We start from the raw sequence: 6,000 nt of genomic DNA on the forward strand, positions 1-6,000 counted from the left end.
TTCCCCTCCCTCTGTGTCAGTTTGCCGCGCAGCGCGCACCGCACTATCCCCCCTCACGTTCTAATGTAATGCAGGGCTGTCTTACGATTCCCCTTCCTCCCCCTCCTGCCGCTCTGCAACGATGTCCCACCTCCTCCTTGTTATGGCAAGCAGCCACATAGCGATGTCCCACCTCCTCTGGTACAGTGATCCAATGATAGGAATCACTGTGCCGTGTGTCATAGGAGGCGGGACATCGCTCCCGCGGCTGCACGGGACATCATCATCATAGCGGGACATCAGCATCATGAGGTGAGTGAAGTATTTCATTGAATACACCGCTAGTTTACTGTTTTTCTTTGAAATAAATATTCAAAAACATTATTGGTATCTATTTTTATTTTTGAAATTTACCGGTAGCTGCTGCATTTCCCACCCTAGGCTTATACTCGAGTCAATAACTTTTCCAGTTTTTTGTGGTAAAATTAGGTGCCTCGGCTTATATTCGGGTCGGCCTATACTCGAGTATATACGGTATATCTATAGATAGCTAGCTCAGTGTTTCTCAACCTTGGCAACTTGAAGATGTCTGGACTTCAACTCCCAGAATTCCCCAGCCAGCGAATGCTGGCTGGGGAATTCTGGGAGTTGAAGTCCAGACATCTTCAAGTTGCCAAGGTTGAGAAACACTGAGCTAGATGATAGATACGCGGACAGAATTAAAAAATAAATCCCCCCCCCAAGCCTACAGCAAAAACAACAGCGGGCGCGCCAGCATCGTTCAAAGGATGCGGCGCTTCTTTAGAGGACGCCGCGGAACTCGTTCGCGGCTGGTTTGCTCACTTCCTCGGCTTCCAAACCAGCTCGGAGCTTGGCCATATTTCCCTTTCCCCCTGGTCCCGGAGGCTCTGCGGAAGTCACCGCCCGGGCGATACCGGCTCTTCGGCAAGTCGCGGGGGAAAAAAAAAAAAAAACAGCCGAGGGGCGGACTTCGGCTGACAGAAGAGGAGGATCTTAGTCGAACGCCTAGCCGGTGCTCAGCGATTTCCTGTTTTCAAGGATACATTTGAAGCGGTCCTGGGAGGAAAAGCGCGAATTATTACAGAACCGACGGAGCAATCCTAGGGGGGGTCGGGAAGCCCGAGACATTTTCCTAAGCACTGTGGAGGAAGTCAGCGTTCCTACTCTTCGTGAGAAAAAAAAAGTACTCCAGGACCACCATCTAATCCTATTCTGGAGTTAACTCCCAACTCAAGGGGGTTTATTCCAGATAAATGTGGAAATAAAAGAACGACATCATCTTGAGTCTCCTCTCCCCCCCCCCCCTTCCCGCCCGCAACTCTGTCCCGCTCGCAACGACGCTTTTAAACCCGATTTGCAACCCGTTCCCACGAGGCGGCACCTGACCCGCGCTCGAGATGTTGACTCTCAAAGCGATCGGGAGGGGAGAGTCTTAAAATCCAAAGCCCGGGGCCGGGACTCCTCTTTAAGAGTTCGCCGGTCTTTCCTCCGTTTTCATTGCAAGCCCCGGAGTCGGAGCTACTCTTTCAAGGTCTCCTTCCACACCGGATGTCCAGGGCGAATGCCTCGGGTTGCTGACGCCATGGCTCCGACATTCCCACCTATTGCATATCTCGCATAGACGAGAGGCACCATCATCATCACCATCCCACGGAGCGCGCCTAGGAAATAACGCTTCGCCGCCAGCGATTCACCTAACCCGGCCTGCCCGGAGCCTTTTGTTTGCCGCCTCTTCCCCTCGCGATCGTTTCCCCCCCCCCCCCGGTCGGGAGAGAGAGAGACTCACCTTGATCAAACGCGGGGCGCTGCCCGAGGCTACTTCTCCGCGGCGGCAAGCGCAGCTACGGCAGGTGGCGGGCCTCCCGGCCCCGCTCCGAGGGCGGCTTGGCGGCTGCCCAGCTTCGTGCACCATCGCCCGGCTGCTGCCCCGGCGCCGCTTCCCCCGCCCCCCCCCCCCCGGCCTTTCTTGTGCGAGGCCCGCCTTCTCGGATCGCAAAGTGCAGGGCGACGCTCAGCCAGCCTCCCGGGGTTACTCCGGCTCCAAGGCGCTTCCAGGGAAGGCAGGACCCGGCAGCCGCCAGGTGCAACCAGCGGCACCGCCCTCCTCGCCAGCGCCGCGCCCTTTCTCCGCCTTCCCGGTGCGGCTGCTGCTCCTTCGGCTTCCCTTTTCTTTCCCTTCGCCGAAAGTCGCCCGAGAGTGGCTCTGCCGCTCCGACCTCGATTGCTTGATGGTCAACAGCTTTGGCGCCCGAAAGCGTATGCGGCGTTTTTGTTAGGAAATATTAACAGAGCCCCATAAGGCCGCTAAGCACCTTGGCCTAGCAAGAAATAAAGGTAGTCTTCGACTTACAACAGTTCATTTAGTGACCGTTCTAAGTTGAAACGGCACTGGGAAAAGTAATGGATGACCATTTTTCGCACTGAGCACTGTTGCAGCATCTTTTTGGCCCTCGTGATTGTAGAAAGTTAGCACCCACCCCTCTCCTAGAAGAGTGAAATATTGTGAGAAATATTAAAAAGGCAGAATATTTCCCTGAATGAGAAATGGAGAAAGATGCTCTTGGAAAGAAGCCTCCACCTTTCTTTTCTTTTTTTAAAATAATTTTTTTATTTTTTTTGTTACATAAACAACACATACCCACAACAGTGGGGGGGGGGGGAATCAAAACAAAAAAGAGCAAAAAACAAAACAGAGGAAAAAACACAAGTAGTATATGTTATAAAAAAGTATATCAGCTGGTTACAAGAAGTTGATAATAAATTATATACATGGAGGATGGAATTTTTGGTATTAAATATTATGGATGTTTAGCTAAAACAGGATATGAGGATTTGATGTTAATGGAGGATTTTATAAACAAGTAAATGAAATGCCAGCATGTGGTTATGGATTAAATCTTTGGTATAGTTAAGGATGAAGGATGTTTAAACAACTGTAGTCAACTAAAAGTGGAGGTATGATGATGTTAATATGGTAAGCCTCCACCTTTCTTAATGGCCCTCAGCAGATGTCAACACTTAAAGAGATAAAGAGATAGCTAGCTCTATTCATAAGCAAATACCCTAACCCAAGATCCAACAAAGGTAGGATTAGCCCTCACCCACAGTAGGAATTGCTCAAAGCCCCTCCATTGCATCACCCTCCAAGCTTCAACCAAACTTAGCTCAAAACAACCTAAAGCGCCAGCTATGATCCCTACAACAGCCAATAGAATACATGTTCTTGCACAGGAACAGGAAGTTCAAGTCCAAAGCCCAAGAGAAGGTATAAAACCCAACCCTCTCAACTCCATGTGGCCAGCTGCCCAGAACTGGCCATGTGCTTCTGCTTCATCAATAAACCATCTTTCCAATCAGCCTCCATGTTTCCAGCGTCTTCCAGATTGGAACTGAACCAGATGGATATTTCTTCCAACATGATCAAAATTCAGACTCGTAGCAACTGACTCTGATTTATGACCTGCAGTGACCTGAGGTCATATGATCCACTTTTGCAACTTTCTGATGAGAAAAATCCGGATTTTTCCATATTAAGAACATTCTAGAAGTTTAGTGTTCCTACTGAACAATGCTTTTAATCTGCTTGTTTTTCACTCCTGCTGGAATGGGAGGGGAAGCTGTTGATTGTTTAGGCTAGCACTGCCTTATTTGTGAAAGTTTACAGACTTTTGTTTGTCATCCAAAATTATAAAAGTTAGGTCAGGTACAGCTTATGACCCTCTTGGTTTTGAGCCTCTGCGTAGGCTTGAACTCTCAGCACTGTGCATCCAGATCCATATCTTCACTGCATCAAAGGGGACTCCTAAGCAGCTGGAGAAAGAGCATCTTGCTTTGGTATGTTATGCAATTTGTACTTGGCTAAATATACCTTCGTTTCAGAATGATTTCGGAAAATACCACAGGAGTAAGTCAAAACTCAAATACAGAACAGAAGGAGTTGCTTTAAAAAAAAAAACAGACTTCCTCTGAGGTGAGGCATAGCTTCTCTGAAGCTGCTCAAGAAAACCAGATTGTTTCCAAATTTAAATCCAGATTTATAAGGAAGTGAGTCTCCTAAAGAAATTGTTCTAAAATGGTTGCTGTCCCTGCTCCCTCTCCCCAGAAAATAAAAATGCAAGGTAGAAAGGAAGAGAGAGTAATGCAACTTCATGACTGAAACCTGTGGTTTTTAATCTGAGACTTCTCCTTTTTACTTCCAGGCAGTGCTTGGTGAAATATAGGAGGAATCTGCCAGCTGGGCAGAAAAAAAAATCTTCAAATTACTTTTCCGTAAATATAATTACTTAGGATCTGCCTCAGCGGTGGGGTTCCAATTTTTTTACTACCAGTTCATTCATGCGTGTGTGACGCTTGTGCAGAAGCATCTGGGCGGGTGGGCGGAGCCTCCTACTGCCACTACCAGTTTGCCCGATCTGGACCGAACCGGCAGAAACCCACCTCTGATCTGCCCCTCTATTGCTCAAAAGAGATCAGCATGTAAAGAATTAGAAAAAGCCTACAGTGTAATTGTCCTTCCTGTCATTTTACTTAAATATGATTGCTTGCACAGGAACTCTGATTAAATAATTGGAAGAGTCTGCAGTCTATATTTTTATTTACTAAAGAGATTTATACAGCCACTCAACTCACACACAATTACTCCAGGCAGCATACCAAGATGCTCTCTCCAATCCTTGTGTGTTTGGAGAGCTGCACTGACATTACATTTTAATATATTTATTTGGTGTGCACTTATGTTTAAAGGCAACACAAACTGTTTTTTCCAAGAACAGGATCTTTTATACCCAGTGGGTCCCCAACCTTTTGGACCTCAGGGACCACTAAATTCAAAGAGAGAAGAACACTTGAGAGGGAAAGGGGTTGAGAGAAAGGGGGGAAAAAATACCAATTGGGGTTAATGAATTGGGAGTCAGGACTAAGCCAAACCAGCATTACTGGAGATAAACCAAAGCAGAGCACCAAGGAATTTATCTCTGTGATCCTTTAAAAGACATTACACCCAAGACTTTTGAACTGATAATAGTAATAACCCCATTTGCTTTGCAGTAACATAATATATGAAAATTATGCATTTGCTATTCATCCCCCACTTCCCAAATAAGCTATTTGTAGTTCTGTATAACACCCAATTTATAAAAACAATATGGTTGCAAAATAGTGGAAAGTTACTTGAAGGTAAATTCTATTTGAAGTCACAGAATAATCCAAGAAAAAAAATTAAATAAGTTCAAAATTAAGGCTTCCGTCTTTAAAGGAAGACCACAATTTCACCTATGCCTCCTGGGCAGAAGATAAACTACAGTAATGACATCTTTGAAGTGCTGTAATCTCCAATAATTTCTTCACCTCTTACATCTCAGAGAAACTAACCAATGGATGTCCTTCAAAAAACATTAAAAAAAATAAAAAAAAATAAAACTCGTTTCTTAAAGGAAAGGAAGTGGAGCCTGATGTGGGATTGTGTCAATCTGGGTTTTTTTAAAGATAGATATCAGTTGAGACAGCAATCTTGCTGGGAGAATGTCAGGTTTCAAATTTCTTTTATCTATTTACTTTGATGTTGGCTATTAATGATATGAACCTGCAGGATTTAATGCTAAGCAGATCTGCAAACATACACTTCTTTACCAAGGGATTTTTATACAACATGACACAAGATAGCTTGTATAAATTAGAAGTGCAATTAGGTACTGTTAGGTACTGTTGCCTTCCAAACTACTAGCTGAAGACTTCTAAAAAGCATTCAGAAATTGTTACAATCATTCCATTTATGTATCAGAGCAAGGAGAATTTACCAATGACGTTTTCCTTGTGCTATAAAACCATCATTATAGATCCAGGGAGAAGGGATTTTCAAGCTGCATTTCAAAATTTACAACTGAGGCTGACAAGCAGTTCTTCTTTGCTGCTACACCATGACTAGCAAGTTTAGTCCTTTTATAAAATAGAAATATGTTCGCTTGATCAAGGTGATTGAAAGATCAGATGGTGGAACGTATG

At 45.1% G+C, this 6,000-nt stretch overlaps 1 protein-coding gene across 1 annotated transcript in view; it reads right to left on the reverse strand.

Moving 5' to 3' along the window:
* MFSD6 (major facilitator superfamily domain containing 6) overlaps positions 1 to 1,913 on the reverse strand; it is a 37,734-nt gene extending 35,821 nt beyond the window's left edge. Inside the window, exon 1 of the mRNA XM_032238862.1 lies at positions 1,787 to 1,913. The gene's annotated coding sequence lies outside the window, so the exon portion shown is untranslated. The remainder of the gene's footprint in view (positions 1 to 1,786) is intronic.
* Positions 1,914 to 6,000: the final 4,087 nt, after the last annotated feature.

This window comes from Thamnophis elegans, chromosome 1 (genome assembly GCF_009769535.1).
Source record: "Thamnophis elegans isolate rThaEle1 chromosome 1, rThaEle1.pri, whole genome shotgun sequence".
In the NCBI taxonomy this organism is placed as follows: Eukaryota; Metazoa; Chordata; class Lepidosauria; order Squamata; family Colubridae; genus Thamnophis; species Thamnophis elegans.